The following is a 22,767-nucleotide window of genomic DNA, read 5'->3' as shown; positions in this document are numbered from 1 at the left end:
AATTTATTTTTTTCACCCAATATTAACATTTTAAAGTTGTTACTGAGTTGTTTTTCATCTCATGGTAAGTTCTCATTTATGTAGGATTGTTAAGAGTAGAGATATTCCTTTCTCTGAAACCACAAAATTGGAAGTAGCCTGAAAATACATAAAAGAGGAATAAATTGAAAGTTTTTTGTTAAAAAGGTAATATTTCATGAAAATTGTCTTCTTGGCTATGGAACATAATCTTCAATCTTTGCTTATCCAATACTACCTTAGGGATTCATAAAATGAACTCATTCACTTGAGAAGTTATTGATCGTGTCCACTACAGGAAGAAACATCTGAATGAACATAAAAACTATAAAAATGTTACTGAAACAAGGGCATTTTGGAAATGGCATACTTTTTCCCCAGTCTACTGGCCAGTGTTTAACAATGAGTAAGCAGCCTTTGAGTTTATGATTCTTTCTTCAGGTACTGGGAAACAGTGAATGATGATGGGAAATCATATAAGTTCTGAAGGCTCCTTTACTAGGTTTTTCTCATTGGCCTCATCTGGAAGTAATTCTCTTTGTGCTTATCTTGATGTTCTACTTGACGACATTGATAGGCAACCTCTTTATCATTGTCTTGTCATGCCTGGACGCCCATCTCCACACTTCCATGTACTTCTTCCTCTCAAACTTCTCTCTTCTGGATCTCTGCTACACACCAGCTCCATCCCTCAGTTGCTGGTCAACCTCTGGGGCCCAGAAAAGACCATCTCTTATGCTGGTTGCATGACCCAACTTTACTTTGTCCTTGCATTGGGAACCAGAGTGCGTCCTCCTGGTGGTCATGTCCTATGACCGTTATGCAGCTGTCTGTAGACACCTGCAATATGCCATGGTCATGAACGCTTGCTTCAGCCACCTGTTGGCTATGGCTTCCTGGGTCAGTGGCTTTATCGCCTCAGCACTTCATTCCTCCTTTACCTTCTGGGTCCCCCTCTGTGGACATCGCCAAGTGGACCATTTCTTCTGTGAAGTTCCAGCACTGCTCTGATTATCGTGTGTTGATGCCCGTGCTAACGAGCTGACCCTCCTGATCATGAGCTCCATTTTCGTCCTGATACCACTCATCCTTATTCTCAGCTCATATGATGCCATTGCCCTGGCTGTGTTTAGAATGCAGTCATCAGTCAGACTTCAGAGAGTCTTTGGGACATGTCGAACCCATTTTATGGTTGTGTCCCTCTTTTTCATTCCAATCATGCACATACATCTGCAGCCACCATCAGGAAGTTCTCAAGATTAAGGCAAGTTCATTGGCCTCTTTTATACTGTTGTCACACCTAGCCTCAACCCTCTAATCTACACTCTCAAAAACAAAGATGTAGAAGGGCAGTAAGGAGACTAGCGGGATGGGAGTGGGAGATGTGATAGAACACGATTTTTATCCTGCAACTTTTGTTCAGTCTCGTCCATCTTGGATGGTGGTTTCCCTTTTCTTTGATACTTATTTTAAATTACAACCCAGCAAGCATAGACGAAAGTTCAGTCCTAACTTTGGAAACATTTTATTGACTAATTCTAAAATATTATCTAAAGGTAACTTTTTTGATTTGTAACACTTTAATCTTTAATAATTCCATATTTAGTGTCCATAGAAATTAAGGACTTTTTAAAAAGTTTATTTATTCAATTTGAGAGAGAAAGAGAGAAAGCACAAGTGGGGGAGGGACAGAAGGAGAGAGAGGGAGAGAGCGAATCCCTAGCAGGCTCCACAGAGCACTGAGACAAATGCAGGCTTGAATTCACCAAATGGAGAGATCATAACCTGAACTGAAATCAAGAGTTGGATGCTTACCTGACTGAACCACCCAGTCACCCCTAGGGGATGATTTTTAAAAATAATATGTTAAGGGGAGCCTGGGTGGCTCAGGTCAATTAGGCATTGAACTCTTGACTTTGGCTTAGGTCATGATCTCATGGTTCATGAGTTCAAGCCCTACATCTGGCTCTGCACTGCTTGGGATTCTCTCTTCCTGTCCATCCCTCACTGTCTCTCTCTTTTTCAAAATAAATAAATAAAAACTTTAAAAATAAATAAAACATAATAATATGCTAAATTATGGACTAAGCAATAATATCTACAAAAAGATGGAGCACTATGGTAAAGATATACATGTATTGAGTTTTTGGTCATTGACAGGCATTCAGTTTAGCAAAATGGTGACAAGATGTATGACAATTCTTTAGTTAAAGCATATTTTTTCAAGATACTATATTATAGTGTTTTATTCTATGGGTCTATATGCTTGTTGCATTGAACAATATAAAGATATATCTGTTCAAAATAGTTCATTTGTCCACCCATCCGATCATTCATCTACTCATTCATTTATTCATTTACTTTAATAGCTAAATATCTTCTAGATTTCAGAGGTTTTGCTAAAATAGATGAATAAAACACTCTTTTTGCCTGAAGATAACTCATTTTCTGGTGGGAGAAATAACAATGTAAGATAAAAAAAATAAAGTATCATTATATGACTTAATTTGTCACTGTGCACAGTGCTAATAAATTAGGGTAGCTTTTAAAAGTTTAAAACAAGGGGTGTCCAACTTCAGCTCAGATCATGAACTTACAGTTGTGGGTTTGAGCACCATGTTGGGCGTTCCACTCTCAGTGCAGAGCCCGCTTTGTATCCTCTCTCTCTCTCTCTTTCTCTGCCCCTTTCCTCCCCCTCTCTCTTTGTCAAAAATATTGAAATAAGTAAACAAACAAATAAATAAATGAAATTAATTTTTTTATGTTTATTAATTTTTGAAAGACAGAGCACAAGCAGGGGTGGGGCGGAGAAAGAAGGGGACACAGAATCTGAAGCAGGCTCCAGGCTCTGAGCTGTCAGCACAGAGCCCGATGTGGGGCTAGAACTCATGAACTGAGAGATCATGACCTGAGCCAAAGTTGGACGCTCAACTGACTGAGCCACCCAGGCACCCCTAAATAAATGAAATTTAAAAGAAAACAAGGAGTTTGGCCATAAATCTTGAAAAATAAATACCGATTTGTAATTCCTGTAGGAAGATGATACTATTCAGTAAAACCAAAGAAACCAATATGTATTTAATTTGTTTTGATTGGGCTTTATTAATAACATACTGAAGGTACGTTAAAACTTTTCTTTTAAACATCATTATTCTTTCTTTTAATGTTAAAAAGAAAATTGACCCATATCCTTTAATTTATGACTCTTAGTGGTTAATAATAATACTGATGAGTCATGGGTGGGAGAGACTCTCCAGTAATACAGCACAGGTAGACTTCTTTTCTTTTTCTACTTTTAAAAAAACCTTAAAAATGTGTGTGTGTGTGTGTGTGTGTGTGTGTGTGTGTGTGTATCAGAATCACTGATAGAAGGTAGAATCCCTGAACCCATCCACAACAAGGCTCATGCATGTAATAGAATTTTTATTAAATAATAATTTTAATATTAAGTCATGCGACAGAATCCCTTTGCATATCACACAAACTTTATAAAATATGAAAACATGGACTCCTCCTGCCTCCCTGGAAATATTACCATTTGGAATACCTCATGTAGTGTTCCAGCCTTTCTGTTATTAAAAAAAAATGTTTCAGTTACTTATTTTCAAAGACAGCATGAGAAGGGGAGAGACAGAGAGAAAGACAGAGAGAGAGAGAATCGCAAGCAGCTCCACAGTGTCAGTGCGGAGCCCGACGCGCATTCATGAAACCACGAGATCATGACCTGAGCCAAAACAAGGACTTGGACGCTCAGCTCACTGAGCCACCCAGGCTCCCCCACTCCGGCCTTTCAACAGATAAATGGCTGTCTTTTTTCAGGTCTATTGAAGTATAATTTACATACAATAAAATCCATCCATTTAAATGTACAGTTCAATGAGTTTTGACAAACGTATAATCATGTAAATATCACACAATGAAGACACAGAACGTTTCCATGACTCCCGAAAGAACACTGTGCATCCATCTACAGTCTTAAGCAGCGATCAGTTTTCTTTCACTATAGTTTTGACTTTTTTTTTTTTAGATTACACAGTGTGTAATCTTTGAGTTTGGCTTCTTTCACTTGGCGTAATGTCTTTGAAATTTATGCATGTATCAGTAGCTCCTTCCTTTTAAGTGATGGCTAGAATTCCATTGTATGAATAATGTACACTATATCCACTGTATCTGATAATAGTCTTTTGGGAGTATTTACTTTTTGGATAATATGAGTAATACTATTATGAAAACTAGTAGACAAGTGTTTGTCTGTGCATGTAATTTTCATTTAACTTGGGTAAATGTGTAGTAGTGGAATTGATGGATCATGTCCTTAGTATATGTTAACATTTATTAGAAACTGTCAGAATGTTTTCACAGTGTCTGTACCATGATCACTGCAAAGAGCAGTATACGTGAGTTCCAACTGCCCACATTATCTGTAACACTTGGTATTGTCAACCTTTATTCTGTTAGCTTTTCTAGTAGGTTTATAGTTGTATCTCATTGTGGGTTTTTTAAAATTAAAGTATAATGAACATACAGTATTATATTAGTTTCAGGTGTACAGCATAATAATTCAACAATTCTATACATTATTCAATGCTCATTAAGATAAGTGTAGTCATCATCCATCACCAAACAATGCTATTACAATCTTATTGACCATATTTCTTATGCTGTACTTTTTATATCCATGGCTTATTTATTTTACCACTGGAAGTTTATACCTCTTAATCTTTTTTTTATCTATTTCATCCATCCCCACCTACCTCCCCCTGACAACCACTAGTTTGTCCTCTGTATTTAAGAGTGTGTTCGTATGGTTTCTCTCTTTCTTCCTTAGTTTGTTCATTTAGTCTCTTAGTATCTACATATTAATGAAATTAAATGGTATTTGTCTTTGTCTCACTTATTTCAGTTAGCATAATACTCTCTAGGTCCACCCATGTTCTCATAAATGGCAGTTTCATTCTTTAATGGTAATTGCATTATTTTTTATGGCTGAGCAATTTCCCATTGTGACATATCTATATATCATCTATATCTATAGAATCTGTATCTATCTGTATCATCTGTATCTGTATCTATATCTATCATCTATACCTATCATCTATATAAAGCTAATCTAGGGGTGCCTGGGTGGCTCAGTCGGTTGGGCGTCCGACTTCGGCTCAGGTCACGATCTCGCGGTCCGTGAGTTCGAGCCCCGCGTGGGGCTCTGGGCTGATGGCTCAGAGCCTGGAGCCTGCTTCCGATTCTGTGTCTCCCTCTCTCTCTGCCCCTCCCCCGTTCATGCTCTGTCTCTCTCTGTCTCAAAAATAAATAAAAACGTTAAAAAAAATAAAGCTAATCTATCTATCTATACCAACCACATATTCTTTATCCATTCATCTATTGATGGATACTTTGGTTGCTTTCTTACTTTGGCTACTGTAAATAAAGCTCTAATAAACACAGGGTTGCATATATATCTTTTTAATTTAGTGTTTTCATTTTCTTTGGGTGAATACTCAGTAGTGGAATTACTGGATCATGTGGTAAGTCTTTTTTTAAGGGAACTCCGTAGGGTTTTCCGCAGTGGCTGCACCAGTTTGCATTCTCACCTACAGGGTATGAGGGTTCCTTTTTTATTGCATTTTTATTTGCATTTCCTTGCGGACTGGGGATGTTCACTAACTTTTCATGTACTTGATATACCTTATTTTGTGAAGTTTTAGTTAAAATATTTTATCTTTTTTTCATTGGGTCATTCATCTTCCTTATTGAGTTTTTAAGTGATATATTTATATATTATTGACACAAGTCCTTTATCAGATAGATGTTTTGTAAATATATTTTTTTAGGCTATGGTATGATTTTTGTAATCGTGTCTTTCAAAGGTTAAGTTTTTAACCTTAGTGAAATACAATGTGTTATTTCTAAAAAGAAGCCTGTTAGCATTTTGATTTGGATTGCATTGCATTTATAGACCGATTTGGGAAGAATTGACATCTTGGCAATATTGGATCTTCTGATCCATGAACAAGGCTCATATCTCCAATTATTTACACCTTAATTTCTCTCAGAATCATTTGAAATTTGTATTGTACAGATCTTGTACATATCTTGCAAAATTCATCCCATGTTTTTGGATGCCAATGTATCCAAATGTCATTGTGAGTGGCATGGAAATAAAATTGAGTACCTCATTTTGTTTAATCATTTTATTTTAATTTTTTTCTTTCAAGATTTTATTTAAATTCAAGTTAGTTGACATAGAGTGTAGTATTGGTTTCAAGGGCAGAATTTAGTAATTAGTTACCTACATATGACACCCAGTGCTTATGACAAGTACCCTCTCTAGTGCCCATCTCTCATTTAACCCATTCCCACCCACCTCCCCTCCAGCAACCCTTGGTGTTTTTGCTATAGTTAAGAATCTTTTATGGTTTGCCTCCCTCTCTGTTTTTATGTCATATTATTTTTTCTCCTCTCACCATATGATAATCGTTTTGTTTCTTAAATTTCACATAAGAGTGAAATCATATGTTATTGGTCTTTCTCTGACTGACTTATTTTGCATAGCATAATACACAGTGGTGTATTATATCATTGAAAATGGCAAGATTTCATTCTTTTTGATGGCCAACTGATATCCCATTGCATATATATACACCACTTCTTTATCCGTTCATCACTCAGTGCACATTTGGGCTCTTTTTAAAAGTTGGCTATTGTTGATATAGAACTATATATCAACTGCTATAAATATTTGGGTGCATGTACCACATCATATTTGTATTTCTGTATCATTTGGATAAATACTTAGTTTTGCAATGCCTGGGTCATAGGGTCGTTCTATCTTTAAATTTTTGAGGAATCCTATACTGATTTCCAGAATGGCTGCATCAGTTTGCATTCCCACCAACAGTGTAAGAGGGTTCCCCTTTTCTCCACATCCTTGCCAACATCTGTTGTTTACAAAATTGTTAATTTTAATCATTCTGAAAGGTGTCAGGTGCTATCTCATTGTGGTTTTGATTTGTACTGCCCTGATGATGAGTGATGTTGAGAATTTTTTCATGTGTCTGTTAGCCATCTGGATGTCTTCTTTGGAAAATTGTCCATTCATGTCTTCTGCCTATTTATTAACTAAGTTGTTTGTTTTATGGGTGTTGAGTTTGAGGTTTTTATATTTGGATACTAGCTCTTCATCCTATATGTCATTTACGAACATCTTCTCCCATTCCTTTGGTTGCCTTTTAGTGTTGTTGATCGTTTCCTTTACTGTGAAGAAGCTTTTTGTCTTGATGAGGTCTCGATAGTTCATTTTTGCTTTTGTTTTTCTTGTCTGTGGCACATGTCTAATAAGAGGTTGCTGCGGCCAAAGTCAAAGATGTTACTGCCTGAGTTCTCTTTTTAAATGTTGGTGGTTTCTAGTCTCACATTTAGGCCTTTCCTCCACTTTGAATTTATTTTTTTGTATGGTGAATGAAAGTGGTTCAGGTACATTCTTCTGCATGTTGCTGTCCAGATTTATCAGCACCATTTGTTGAAGAGACTGTCTTTTTTCCATTGAGTATTGTTTCTTGCTTTGTCAAAGATTAGTCGACTTTATAGTTATGGCTCCACTTCTAGGTTCTCTATTCTGTTTGATTGATCTATGTATCTTTTTATTTTGTGTGCCAGTACCATACTGCCTTAATGACTACAGGTTTATAATAGAGCTTGAAGCCTCCTGCTTAACTTTTCTTTCCAACATTACTTTGGCTATTTAGGGTCTTTTGTGGTTCCATACACATTTTAAATTAGTTTGTTGAAGAATGTTGGTGTTATTTTGATAAGGATTGGATTGAATGTGTAGATTTCTTTGGGTAATATAGACATTTAACATATCTGTGATCTCTTTGGTTAGGTTTATTCCTAGGGACTTTATGATTTTTGGTGCAATTCTATATGTGATTGATTCCTTGATTTCTCTTTATGCTGCTTCATTGTTGGTATACAGAAATGGAATGAATTTCTGTATGTTGATTTTATATCCTGTGATTTTGCTGAATTCATGTATCAGTTCTAGCAACTTTTTGGTAGGGTCTTTCAGGTTTTCCAAGTAGAATATCATGTCATCTGCAAAGAGGAAAAGTTTGACTTCCTCCTCGATGATTTGGATGCCTTTTATGTCTTTGTGTTGTCTGATTGCTGAGGTGAGGACTTCCAGTTCTATGTTGAACAACAGTGGTTAGGGTGGACATGCATGTCATGTTCTTTTTTTTTTTAATGTTTATTTATTTTTGAGACAGAGAGAGACAGAGCATGAACGGGGGAGGGTCAGAGAGAGGGAGACACAGACTTTGAAACAGGCTCCAGGCTCTGAGCTGTCAGCACAGAGCCCGACGCGGGGCTTGAACTCACAGACCCGAGATCATGACCTGAGCCGAAGTTGGCCACTTAACTGACTGAGCCACCCAGGCGCCCCTCATGTTCTTGACCTTAGGAGAAAAGCTTCAGTTTTCCCCCATTGAGGATGATATTAACTGTGGGTGTTTTATACATGGCTTTTAGGATGTTGAGGTATGTTCCTTCTATCCCTACTTACTTAGTGTTTTTAACAAGAAAGGATGCTCTACTTTGTCAAATGATTTTTCTGCATCTATTGAGAGCATCATATGAATTTCATCCTTTCTTTTATTAATGTGGTATTTTACATTTATTGATTTGCAGATATTGAACTACCCCTGCACTCCAGGATAAATCCCACTTGATCATGGTGAATAATTCTTTTAATGTACTTTTGGATTTGATTTGCTAGAATCTTGTTTAAAATTTTTGCTTTGATGATCATCAGGGTTATTGGTCTGTGTTTCTGGTTTTTAGTAGGGTCTTTGTCTGTTTTGGGAATCAGGGTAATGCTGGTGTCACAGAATGAGTTTGGAAGTTTTCTTTCCATTTCCTTTTCTTGGTTTTTATTTTGTTTGTTTGTTTATTTGTGTATGTGTTTGTTTTGGAACAGTTTCAGAAGAATAGGCTTTAACTCTTCCTTAAAGGTTGGTAGAATTCCTCTGGGAAGCCATCTGACCCTGGACTTTTCTGGTTTGAGATTTTTGTTTAGTGATTCAATGTCTTTGATGGTTATCAGTCTGTTCAAATTTTCTATTTCTTTCTTTTGGTAGTTTATATGTTTCTAGGAATTTATCTATTTCTTCCATATTGTCCACTTTCCTGGCATATAATTGCTTGCAATATTCTCTTATCATTTGTATTTCTGTGGTGTTGGTTGTGATTTCTCCTCTTTTTTATGTGGTTTTATTTTGGTTCCTTCTCTTTTCTTTTTGATAAGTCTAGGGGATTGTCAATTTTCAGAACTGTTTTAACGAAGTAGTTCCTTCTTTATTGATATGTTCCACTGTTTTTTTAAATTAATATATCATTTATTTCTGTTCTAATCTCTATTATTTCCCTTTTTGCTTGTTTTGGGCTTTATTTGCCGTTCTTTTTCCTGTCCTTTAGGTGTAATATTAGGCTGTGTATTTGAGACATTTCCTCCTTCTTTAGGAAGGCCTGGATTGATATATACTTCCCTTTTATGACAGCCTTTGCTGCAGCCCAAAGGTTTTGGACTGTTGTGTTTTCATATTCATTTGATTCCATGTATTTTTTAATTTATTCTTTAATTTCCTGGTTAACCCATTCTTTCTTTAATAGGATGTTCTTTAAACTCTATGTATTTGTGGTTGACTTCAAATTTCATAGCATTGTTGTATGAAAATATGCATGGTAGGATCTCATCTTTTTGTACTATTTGAGGGATGTTTTGTGACCCACTATGTGATCTATTCTGGAGAATGTTCCATGTGCAATCAACAAGAATATGATTCTGCTGCTTTAGGATGAAATGTTCTGAATATATCTGTTAAGTATATCTGGTCCAGTGTGTCATTCACAGCCATTGTCTACTTATTGATTTTCTGCCTCAGTTATGTGTCCATTGCTGTAAGTGTAAATTCCCTACTATTATTGTACTATTATCAATGAATTTATTTAAGTGTGTTATTAATTGATTTATATATTTGCCTGCTCCCAAGTTAGGCACATAAATATTTACAATTGTTAGGTCTTCTTGTTGGATAAATCCCTTAATTATGACAGAGTGCCCTTCTTCATCTCTTAATACAGTCTTTTATTGTCTGATATACGTAAGGCTACTTCAGCTTTCTTTTGGTGTCCATTAGCATGATACATTGTTATCCACCCCATCACTTTCAATGTATAGGTGTCTTTGAGTAAAAAATAAATCTCTTAGAAAGAGCATATGAATCAGTCTTTAAAAAAAAATCCATTCTGATACCCTTTGTCTTTTGATTGGAGCATGTAGCCCATTTACATTTAGTGTAATTATAGATAGATATGAATTTAGTGCCATTGTATTACCAGTAAAGTAGCTGTTCCTGTAGATTTCTATTCCCTTCTATATTGTTGATCTACATCTCTGTTTCGTGCTCCAAGTTTCCCCTTAAATAATTCTTGCAGATATGGTTCAGTGTTCATGAACTCCTTTAGTTTTTCTTGTCTTGGGAACTCTCTCTCTCCTTCTCTTCTGAATGACAGCTTTCATAGATAAAGAATTCTTGGCAGCATATTTTTTCCTGTTTGGTATGTTCAATATACCATGCTACTCACTTCTGGTCTGCCAAGTTTCTGTGGACAGGTCTGCTACTAACCATATGTCTCTACCCTAGTAGGTTAAGGACCTTTTGTCCCTAGCTGCTTCAAGAATTCTCTCTTTATCTTTACATTAAAAAATTTCACTATGAAATATATTAATCTTGATTTTGACCTATTTTTGTTGATTTTGAGGGGTGTTCTCTGTGTCTCTTGGACTTGAATGTTTGTTTCTGTCCCCATATTAGGAATGTTTTCAGCTATAATTTGTTAAAATAAACGTTCTGCCCTTTTTTCCTGCTCTTCTTCTTCTGGGACTCCTAGGATATGGATATTATTGTATTTTATGGAATCACGGAGTTTTCTAAGTCTATATTTGTGTTTAATAGTTCTCTTTCTCTCTTCTTTCAGCTACAGTATTTTCATAACTTTATCTTCTATGTCACCTATTTGTTCCCATACTTCTTCCATTCTCATTGTGATTACATCCCATCAGTTTTGCATCTCCATTATAACTTTTTGGGGGGCCTATTTTTCAGGTCTTTTATCTCTGCAGCAATGGTTTCTCTGGTGTCTTCTATGCCTTTTGCAATCCCAGCTAGTGTTCTTATTACTATTGTTCTATAGTCTTGTTCAGATATATTGCGTATATCTGTTTTGAGCAAATCCCTGGCTGTGGTTTCTTCTTGATCTCTTTTTTTGGGGGAGAATCCCCCTGTCTTGTCATTTTGTCTAGATTTCTGTCTTTTGCATGTTATGAAAGATTGTTATGTTTCCTGCACCTGAGAGTAATGCTGTATTAAGAAGGGGTCATACAGTGTTCAGAGCCTGGCACTTCAGGAAGTGTTTCTGATGTATGTTGTGTGCACTCTTCTATTGTCATTGGCTGCTCTTTCCCCCAGGTCAGTCCTCTGCAGGTTTCCTCCTTGCTTGAAGTGGGGAGTGTTTGGGCCTTTAACTAGATATTCTTTGTTTTGTTTGTTAAAATAAGCCTGATTAACAAAAGGACTTATCAAAAAAAAAAAAAAAAAAAAGGAAAAAGAACAAAAAAACGAACACACAGAAAAAAAAAACTAAGCTTGATTCTCAAGAAAAAGAAAGAATAAAAGAGGAAAGAGAAAGAAAGAAAGAAAGAAAGAAAGAAAGAGAAAGAAGGAAGAAAGAAGCCTGATTCTTTCTACCAGAACTGAAGCTGATGTGCTTTGGAGCACTCCATGATCTGTAGACTTGGTGCATGTGGACCGGGGTGGGGGGGGGGGGGGGCTTGTGTTGGTCCTCTGAGGTAGATGCCTACTGTGGTGGGTCACAGTCAGGCCTTCCCTAGTAGAAATGCCTATGCAGGGCACAGGGGGTGGGGTTTGGTATAATTGGCTCCAGCCTCTAATGAGGGTGCTGTGTTGCTCATTGAAGTCTGTCTGTTGTGTTGTGTCAGAGGAAGATGGTGTCACACTGCTCTCTTATCCCTGGGAGGGGACATTACACCCACTGCTGTTCAGGGAATCCTCACAGACAAGTGAATAATCTCCCCCATGTGTCTCAGGCTTCCATCAGATCTCTGCTTCAACCTTTCTCTGCCTGCAATATCAACATGCCAAGCACGATAGGTGTCCTGTGTTTTATTGCTGGGATTCAAAACTCCAAATTTTAAAGGACCCGGCAAGTCACAGGCCTGCTCCTTTACTTCAGAGAATAGGCTCTCATTGCTGTGTCTGGTGCTTTCTTGTCCCTGAAAGGCAATCACAGGGCTGTACAGGGGCCAGGATTTTATGGTGAAGCACAGAGAAAAGTTGTGACCAGGTTATATGCTTTCTGCATGTGCTTTTGTCTCCTGCCATTGAACGACTACTCAAAGGTGCCATCGAGGTTTTTTTTGTCCTTGGAGAGGCAGTATAACCTCTTCCAAATGCATAGCAGGAAGCAGAACCATTCTTTTCTAGTACAACCCAGGGGATCCCCACACCATGCTGTCCACTCTCCACCTCCAGGCCCCCACCCTCCTTCTCCCCAGGAGCACGACTGCTCACCCGGATTGACTCTGAAGAATGGTGCAGACTTCTAAAACTTCCCGAATTCAGCTCCACTGTTTGAAAAAACTTGCCATAGTCTGTTCCTATCAACCCCCCAGCCAGTGGTTTCAGGGGAGTGCTTTTCTTGCATGAACATGATGCACTGCTCTCTCTTCCCCTCTCTCCTCCTCTATGAGAAAAGGGTTTCCTTCCTTCCATGGTACCACGGCTTTTTTCTCCCCCAACTCTACACTCTGCACTTGTACCTGCCTCCTTTTCTCTCTCTAGTTATGCAGATTGTTCTCTTAATCCTCTGATCAATTTCCTAGTATTCAAAATGATTTGATGTTGATCATCTGTGTTGGAGAGATGAGGCAAGCCTAGGGTCCCCCTACTGCTCCACCATTTTAACTCCTACTAGAGAATTGAGTTTTTTAAAAAATTTGACATTGTACCCTGTGACTGTGATAAATGCATATTTTATTTTTGGTAGATTTTACATAGATCACTGAGTATTTTCTAAGTACATGATCATGTCATCCACAAATAAAGACTTTTATTTCTATCTCTCCAATCACTATGCCTTTTATTTCTTTATCTTTCCCTGTTTCACCTGCTATGATGTCTGGGTTACTAACAACTGGGAGCAGAAATTCTTGCCTTGTTTGCAATCTTAAGGGGAAAGTATTCAGTCTTTTACCAATAATGATGTTATTAGCTGTATTTTATTGATGTCCTCTGTCAGGTTCAGAAAGTTTCTTTCTATTCTTGGTTTATTGAGAGTGTTTATCATGAAACTGTGTGACACTTTGTCCACTGATTTTTCTGCATTTCCTGAAGTAATCTTGTGTTTTTTTCTTCTTTATTCTATTAAATGGCGAATTTCACAATTGATTTTCATAAATTAAGCTAATTTATTTGCCTCCTGGGAAAAAATCCAAGTTGATCATGGCTCACTGTCCTAACATAATGAGTGATATTAAGCAGTAGTTTTCTTTTCTTGTGATGTCTTGGAATGGTTTGTATAACAGTTTAAGTCTGGCTTCATTACATGACTTGGCAAGAATTCTCTATTTTCTGAAAGAGTTTATTTTGCATTGTTATTATTTCTTCTTCAATGTTTAATAGAATTCACAAGTGTAGACATACAGACCTATAGTTCTCTTTGTGGGAGCATTTTAAATTAAAACTTAAACTACTTTCACTAGTATCAAAGTATTAAGATTTTAAATATCTTTTTGAATCTATTTTGGTTAATAATATATTTCAAAGGATCTATGAATTTCACCTTAGATGTCAGATTAATTGCTCATAATATTCCCTTATTATCCTTTTAATCTCTATAAGATCTGTACTAATCCCGTTCATTTCTGATCCCGTAGTTTGTATCTCCTCCACTTTGTTCTTAATCAGTCTAGCTAGAGATTGTCTGCGTTGATCTTTTTCAAAGTACCAATTGTGGTATCATATGTTATTTTTAATAGTTTTGTTTTGTATTTCACAAATCTGCTTTTATATTTATTATTTCCTTTATTCTATTTTTTATTTAATCTTATCTTCCTTCTTTAGCCTTTTAAGGTATAAGTTTAGATCACTGATATCAGACATTTCCCTTTTAAACAACATAAGCACTTAAAACTATCAATTTCTCTCTAACCACTGATTTAGCTGCATCCCACACATTTCAGTAGTTTTCACTTTCATTTTTATTTTGCTTCAAATACTAAGTAATTTCCTTTGTGATTTCTTCTTTGGCTAAAGGCAGGAGCACATTGGGTGCTGTCATGAAAGACTGAGTAGGAAAACAGATATGGGAAAATAGGGTTCAAGCTGAGGTAGTAACTTTATATAAATCTAGAAATACTTGATTATTGTACATTATGTCTCTCTTCTCGATAGCTTTTCTATCCCTCACTCAGGCTTAAAGAATTTGTCTTGGCAGCAGAGTCAAAACAGAAAAATCCAGTATTTACAGTAAAGGCAAGTTTTTATACGTGCAGGTCATTGCAATGTCCAGAAGTAGAGTCCCTTACTGAACAGTGGATAATTTAGAGTCCCTGGGAGTAGGTGAGGGACAATCAACTCATGAATACTATACTAATGCACAAGCATGCCATCACCTGCCCTATTTATTTGGTCACTCCCAGAACTATCTTCATTCTAAATCAGTTGATATATACGGTGCATAGATTAAAAATTGTTTCTCAAAATGGACACTTACCCCTTCTCAAGCTTTATCTTCATGGGCACTTTTACATCCTTGTTTCTCAATGTATTGATGAGGGTATTGATACTGAGGGTGATGTTTACATAGAAGACAATAAGGAGTCTGCCTGGTCTTGGCAATGGAAGTCTGTTTGTTGAAGAGAGATCTGTGTCTATAATCTGCTCTATTGGTATCTTCTATGTATCAATAATTATCTATCATTATCTATCAATCATCTATCATCTATCTATCATCTATCAATCACTACCTATATATTTATCATCTATATACCATTATCATCTATAAATCATCTATTTATCTATTGTCTACTACTTATCTATCATCTATCAGTAATCTATCAATTTGTGGTAGAATGGGAGAGACACAGTAGGAAAATATAAACACTGAAGATTTTCTTTGCTCCAGTAGCTGATATAATGAAAGGTCAAGTGACAACATGCAATGTACCCATAGGAGATGAGAGTTAGAAAGAGGGACACAAGGATAATAAGGGTTGTGAAGACAAAAGCCCTAAGGGCCATTGTATTCTTACAGTAGGACAGAATCTGAGTCTAGGGCATCAATATGAGAGCATGGCCAAACATATGGGCAGTGATGCCAAGTAGTGCAGGGTTATGTAGCCTGCAACATATTTGTCTTGATAGCCAGGAGGATGCATCTCACCCTTCCAATATGAGAAAAATATAGTATTGGATGTCAACTCCAGGCAGATGTATCTTATCTGCACCCCAGATGAGATTATACAACATTGGAGGGGTGGAGCCTATGATGAAACTCACATCTGGTAATGAAAATGTGACTCCCTGAAACCACATTGGTATAAGGAACAGGAAACCTAGAGGTGAAAACAGAGAATATTCATGCTTCTCAGGAGACAACAGGTAAAAGTAGGAAAATCCTACTTTTAGGATTAGCCAGAGAAACTTATGAGGATATAGCTTTCTAAAGATCTGGTATTGCTCCTTTTCATTTCTTGTAGCCTTTCCCTCTTGGAGGAAGATGAGTGTCTGTGCTAAAGACAAAATCGATGAGTCCAAAATGGAATGACCCTGTAGGAGAAGTGGATATTTGGATAGAAGTGTCAGCAAAGGTACATGAAGCAAATTCAGATCTGATATACATAAATTTTTTGGGGGGTGATTATTATGGGTCATCACCATGAATGGCTACTACTGTCCTCTATCTTCCTTTCATTTTGTCAGATGCACAAAACTCATTTTCAAATTCTGAATATGTACAAGGGAAAGAAAACTCAATATTCTCCAACTTTTCTTTTTGTAATTGGGGGAGATTCAGATCTTTCATTTTCCCATCATGTAACCCAAAAAGATTCCTCTCTCTACAAGCCACTGGCATTTTTACCTTTATCCCCATACCAGGGGAATGAAGATCACATTAAGAATCAATTTGTTTGTGGTGCCTGGGTGGCTTAGTTGGTTAAGCGTCCGACTTTGGCTCAGGTACTGATCTCATGGTTTTTGGGTTCGAGCCCTGCATTGGGCTCTGTGCTGAGGGCTCAGAGCCTGGAGCCTACTTTGGATTCTGTGTCTCCTTCTTTCTCTGCCCCTCCCCCAACTTGTGCTCTGTCTCTCAAAAAAAAAAAAAAAAGAATCAATTTGTTTGTATGTATGCATACTTACATACATTTATGTATATACATACATAAATTCAAGTTAGTTATCATACAGTGTAGTATTGGTTTCAGGAGTAGAACCCAGTGATTCATCTCTTTTATATAACCCCCATTGCTCATCCCAACAACTGCCCTCCTAATACCCATCACCCATTTAGCCCACTCCCTTACCCACCTCCCCTCCAGCAACCCTCAGTTTGTTCTTTGTATTTAAGAGTCTTTTATGGTTTGTCTCCAACTCTGTATTTTTAAACATTAATTGCATTATAGTTAACATATAATATTATATTAATGTCAAGTATATAATATAGTGATTCAATAATCCCATATATTAATCAGCGCACATCAAGATAAGCATACTCTTAATCCCCTTCATCTATTTTGCACATTCCTCCATTTACCTCCCCTCTGGTAACCATCAGTTCTCTATAGTTAAGAATCTGTTTTTTTGATTTGTCTCTTTTTTTTTCCTTTGTTCATTTCTTTTGTTTCTTAAAGTCCAGATATGAGTGAAATCATATGGTATTTTTCTATATGACTGGCTTATTTCGCTTAGCATTATACTCTCTTGCTCCATCCATATCATTGCAAATGGCAAGATTTCATCATTTTTAATGGCTGAATAATCATCATAACTTCTTTATCCATCCATCTATTGATGGACACGTTGACTGCTTCAATAATTTGGCTATTGTAAATAATGCTGCAATAAACATGGGGTGTCTATATCCTTTTGAATTAGTGTTTTTTTTTTTTTTTTATCTTTGGTAAATACTCAGTAGTGCCATTACTGGAACATAAGTTAGTTAAATATTTTTTTTTTTTTTAATTTTTTGAGTAACCTCCATACTGTTTTCCATAATGGCTGACCCAGTTTGCAATCCCACCAACAATTCTTTTTTATCCACATCCTCTCCGACATTTGTTGTCTCCTGTGTTCATTTTAGCCATTCTGAAAGGTGTGAGGTGATATCTGAATGTAGTTCTGATTTCATTTTCCTAATGATGAGTGATGTTGAGCATCTCTTCATGTGTCTGTTAGCCATCTGTATGTCTTATTTGGAGAAATGTCTGTTCATGTCTTCTGGTCATTTCCTAATTAGATTATTTGTTTTTTTTGTTTTTTTGTTTTTTTTGGGGGGGGGTATTGAGTTGTATAAGTTCTTTATATATTTTAGATAATAACTCTTTATCACATATGTCATTACAAATATCTTCTCCCATTCTGTAGGTTGCCTTTTAGCTTTGTTGATTGTTTAATTCACTGTGGAGAAGATTTTTATTTTGATGTAGTCCCAAAAGGTTATTTTTGCTTTTATTTCTCTTACTTCAGGAGGCATGTCTAGAAAAATATGGTTACCGCTGATGTCAGAGAAATTACTTTCTGTGCTCTCTTCTAGGATTTTTATGGTTTCATGTCTCACATTTAGGTCTTTCATTCATTTGGAGTTTATTTTTGTGTATGGTGAGACAAAGTGGTCCAGTGTCATTCTTTTTAATGCAGCTGCCCAGTTTTGCCAACACCATTTGTTGAAGAGACTGTCTTTTTCCTACTGGGTATTCTTTCCTGCTTTGTCAAAGATTAGTTGATCATGCAGATCTGGGCTTATTTCTGGGATTTCTATTATGTTCCATTGATCTCTGTGTCATTTTTGTACCAGTACTATACTGTTTTGATCACTACAGCTTTGTAGTATAACTTGAAGCCTGGAATTGTGATATTTCAAGCTTTGCTTTTCTGTTCCAAGGTTTCTTTGGCTAATTTGGGATATTTTGTCATTCCTTATAAATTTTAGGATTGCTCTAATTCTGTGAAAAAGGCTGTTGGTATTTTGATAGGCATTCCATTAAATGTGTAGATTGCTTAGGGGGTATAGATATTGCTAAAATATTTTCTTTCCAATCCATGAACATGGGATGTCTTTCCATTTCTTTGTGTCATCTTCAGTTTCTTACATCATTTTATAGTTTTCAGACTACAGATCTTTTACCTCTTTGGTTAGGTTTATTCCTAGGTGTTTTATTATTTTTGGTGAAACTATAAGTGGGGTTGGTTTCTTAATTTCTCTTTCTGCTGTATTATATTTTTTATATATAGGACCTTACCATATGAAAATTAAGAAGGTTTTACTGCTTCCTCACCAATTTGGATGCCTTTTTCTTTCTTTTTGTTGTTTGATTGCTGTGGCTCACACTTTCAGTACTATATTGAATAAAAGTGGTGAGAGTGGACATCTTTGTTTTCTTCCTGACCTTAGGAGAAAGCGCTCCTATTTTCCCCATTGAGTATGATGTTAGCTGGAGGTTTTTCATATTGGCCATTCTTATGTTGAGATATGTTCCCTTTAGAACTACTTTGTTGAGAGTTTTCATCATGAACAGCTGTTGTTCTTTGTCAAATGCTTTATCTATTGAAATCATCATATGTTTTCTATTCTTTCTCTAATTGGTGTGAAATATCACGTTGATTGATTTGCAAATATTGAACTAGTCTTGCATTCCTGGAATAAATCCCACTTGATTGTGGTGAATGATTTTGAAAACGTACTGTTGGATTTGGTTTGCTAATATTTTGTTGAGGATTTTTACATCTATGTTCATAAAAGATATTGGTCTGTAGTTCTCTTTTTTTGACAGTTTCATTATCTAGGTTTAGTATCAGGGTAATGCTGGACTCAGAATGAATTTGGAAGCCTTCCTTCATCTTCTATTTTTGGTAATATTTTGAGAAGAATAGGTATTAAATCTTCTTAAATGTTGGGTAAAATTCAGCTGTAAATTTGTCTGGTCCTGGACTCCTGTCTTACAAGTAGTGTTTTAATTACTGATTCAATTAATTTTTTTTTAATTTTTATTTTTGAGCGAGCACAAGTGGGGCAGGGACAGAGAGAGAGAGGGAGTCAGAGAACACAAATGCTGACAGTGTAGAGCCTGACATGTGACTTAAGCCCATGAACCATGAGATCAAGACCTGAGCCAAAGTCAGACACTCAACTGACTGAGCCATGCAGGCACTTCAATTACTGATTCAGTTTTTTTTCCTGATAATCAGTCTGTTTAATTTTTCTATTTCTTCCTGTTTCTGTCTCTCTCCCCTCTCTTTGCCACTGGCATCCTTCCCTCCTGCAGACAATCCTGCGGGTCCCTTCAGTTCCAAACTGCATCTCCACCCTCTCTACCATCTGTGATTCAGTCTCTCTCCTACATTTTAATTGTTGAGTTTCTTTGCCAGTCTTTGGGGCATTTTCTGCATTTTTTACACTGATGTAAGTCGTTTGTAGTTATATCTGTGGAATGAGGTAAACTTAGGGTCCTCTTCCTCTGCCATCTTCCCAGAAGTCTAATGATCAATTTAAAGAATTAGTTAATTCTTGTTAACTTGACCTTATAGGATGTAGACCATATGTGAACCTAGTATTCTTATAAATGACCAGGCAAAACCTTAGAAGGAAGGTGATGGGATAATTTTTGATAGAGCCTTCTAATTACATCTGAACTTTTTCACTTGATGTTAAAATTTACCTTGGTGAGATGAGAGTGGACAGATCTGGCATCCCAGTGGCTCTAAGCCTTGTTCTCTCCCAGCCTTAGTGGTGTTGTCACACCTTAATTGCTGGTATGTGTTCTCACCATTGGTATTTGTTGGTTTTCCTGACACCTCACAAAGATAAGGGGAAGAAAGTCGTATCGACAATAAACACCGGTGCCTGGAGCTTGGTGCAGGTGACACTCCATCCCTGATGTTTCACAGTTTATGATCTGTGGTAATTCACATTCTTCTCAAATGAAACACTCCATTTACCAGAACCTTACAGAGATGAATTGATATCATTAACACTCTGGTCTCTTTCATGTGACTTGTGCCCTGTGGTCTATGATGATTTCTTTTTTCAATTTTAATTTTAGTTAGTTAATATACGTGGTGATATTGGTTTCAGTTCTACATTGGAATAGAATTCAGTGATTCATGACTTATATACAACACCCAGTGCTCATCATAACAACTGGCATCCTTAATACCCATCACCCATCCAGCCCAGTTCTCTATTTTCTCTATCCATCAACCCTCAGTTCTCTATTTTTAAGAGTCTCTTGTGGATTCTTTTCCTCTCTTCTTCCCCCCTTCCTATATGTTCATGTATTCCCCCTTAAATTCCACATATAAGTGGCATCATATGGTATTTGTCTTTCTCTGATTGACTTACTTTGGTTACCATAATACATTCTATTTCCATCCACACTGTTGCAAATGGCAAGATTCCATTATTTTTGATGGATGAGTAATATTCCATTACACACACACACACACACACACACACACACACACACACACAACACCTTCTTTATCCATTCATTAGTAGATGGACATTTGGGCTCTTTCTATAATTTGGCTGTTGTTGACAATGCTCTTATAAACACTAGGGTGTTGTACCCCTTCAAATCTGTATTAACCGAAGGATTTTGGTTAAGTATCTAATAGTGCAACTGCAGGGTTATAGGGTAGAATTCACCAGTTTGACTTCCCACTAGCCTTGAAAGAGGGCTCACCTTTCTCCACATTTTACCAACACCTATTATTTCATATGTCATTAATTTTAACCATTATGACAGGTGTTAGGTGGTATCTTGTTTTTTTTTCATTTGTATTTCCCTGATGATTGATATTGAGCATCTTTTCATGTGTCTGTTAGCCATTTGGCTGTCTTCTTTGGAAAAGTGTCTGTCATGTCTTTTGCCCAATCGTTAACTGGATTGCTTGTTTTTTGGGTGTTGAGTTTGATAAGTTCTTTATGCATTTTGGATGTTAACCTTTTATCTGATATGTCATTTGCAAATACCTTCTATTCCATAGGCTACCTTTTAGTTTTGTTAATTGTTTCCTTTACTGTGCAGAAACTTTTATTCTTGATGATGACCCAATAGTTCATCTTTGCTTTGTCTTGCCTTGTGTTCATCAATGTGTCTAGTAAGAAGTTGCTATAGCCAAGTCAAAGAGGTTGCTGCCTGTGTTCTGCTGTAGGATTTTGAAGGTTTTCTGTCTCACGTTTAGGTTTTTCATCCATTTTTGAATTTGTTTTTGTGCATGGTGTAAGTTTCATTCTTCTGCATGTTGCTATCCAGTATTCCCAGCGTCATTTGTTGAAAAGAGTGTCTTTTTCCATTGGATATTATTTCCTGCTTTGTTGAAGATTAGTTGACCATAGAGTTGTGGGTCCATTTCTGGGTTTTCTCTCTATTCCGTTGATCTACATGTCTACTTTTGTACCAGTACCATACTTTCTTAATGACTACAGCTTTGTAATATAGCTTCAAATCCAGAATTGTGATGCCTCTAGTTTCGTTTTTCTTTTAAAGCCTTACTTTGGCTATTCAGGGTCTTTTGTGGTTCCCTACAAATTTTAGGATTCTTGCTCTGTGTGAAAGGCTGATGGTATTTTGATAGGGGTTGCATTATATGTATAGAATCATTTGGGTTGTATACACATTTAACAATGTTTGTCCTTCAATCCATGACCATATAATGCTTTTCAATTTCCTGTGTTTTCTTCATTTTCTTTCATAAGTGTTCTACAGTTTTCAGAGTACAGATCTTTTACCTGTTTAGTTTATTCCTAGGTATCTCACTGATTTTGGTGCAATTGTAAATGGGATGGAATCCTTGATTTCCTTTTCAGCTACATTGTTATTGTTTTATAGAAACATCCTACAACTTTGCTGAATTCATGTATTAGTTCTAGCAATTTTTTGGTGGGGTCTTTTTAGGGTTTTCTACACAGAGTATCATGTCCTCTGTGAATAGTGAAAGTTAGAATTCCTCCTTGCCAATTTGGATGTTCTTTATGTTTTTTCCTGTCTGATTGTTTGAGGCTAAGTCTTCCAGTACTATGTTAAATACTAATGGTGAGAGTGGGCATCATTGTCTTGTTTATGACCATAGGGGAAAGGCTCTAAGTTTTTCCCCATTGAGAATGATATTAACTGTGGGTTTTTCGTATAAGGACTTTATGATGTTGAGGTATGTTCCATATATCCCTACTTTGTTGAGGTTTTTTTAAAAACCAAGAATGGATGCTGTATCTTGTCAAATGATTTTTCTGCATCTATTTGCAGATCATGTGGCTCTTATTCTTTTTTCTCTTAATGTGGTGTATCATGTTGATTGTTTTGCCAATATTGAACCAGTTTATATTTCTGCAGTGTTGGTTGTGATCTCTTCTCTTTCATTCTTGATTTTATTTATTTGGGTCCTTTCCTTTTTC

The 22,767-nt window shown here is 36.5% G+C and overlaps 1 pseudogene; it reads left to right on the top strand.

Moving 5' to 3' along the window:
* Positions 1 to 476: 476 nt before the first annotated feature.
* LOC122218918 lies at positions 477 to 1,406 on the top strand (annotated as a pseudogene).
* The last annotated feature ends 21,361 nt before the right edge of the window (positions 1,407 to 22,767 follow it).

The sequence above is a fragment of the Panthera leo genome, chromosome B2, assembly GCF_018350215.1.
Source record: "Panthera leo isolate Ple1 chromosome B2, P.leo_Ple1_pat1.1, whole genome shotgun sequence".
NCBI lineage: Eukaryota > Metazoa > Chordata > Mammalia > Carnivora > Felidae > Panthera > Panthera leo.
This window is presented reverse-complemented; position numbering and strand designations above follow the sequence as displayed.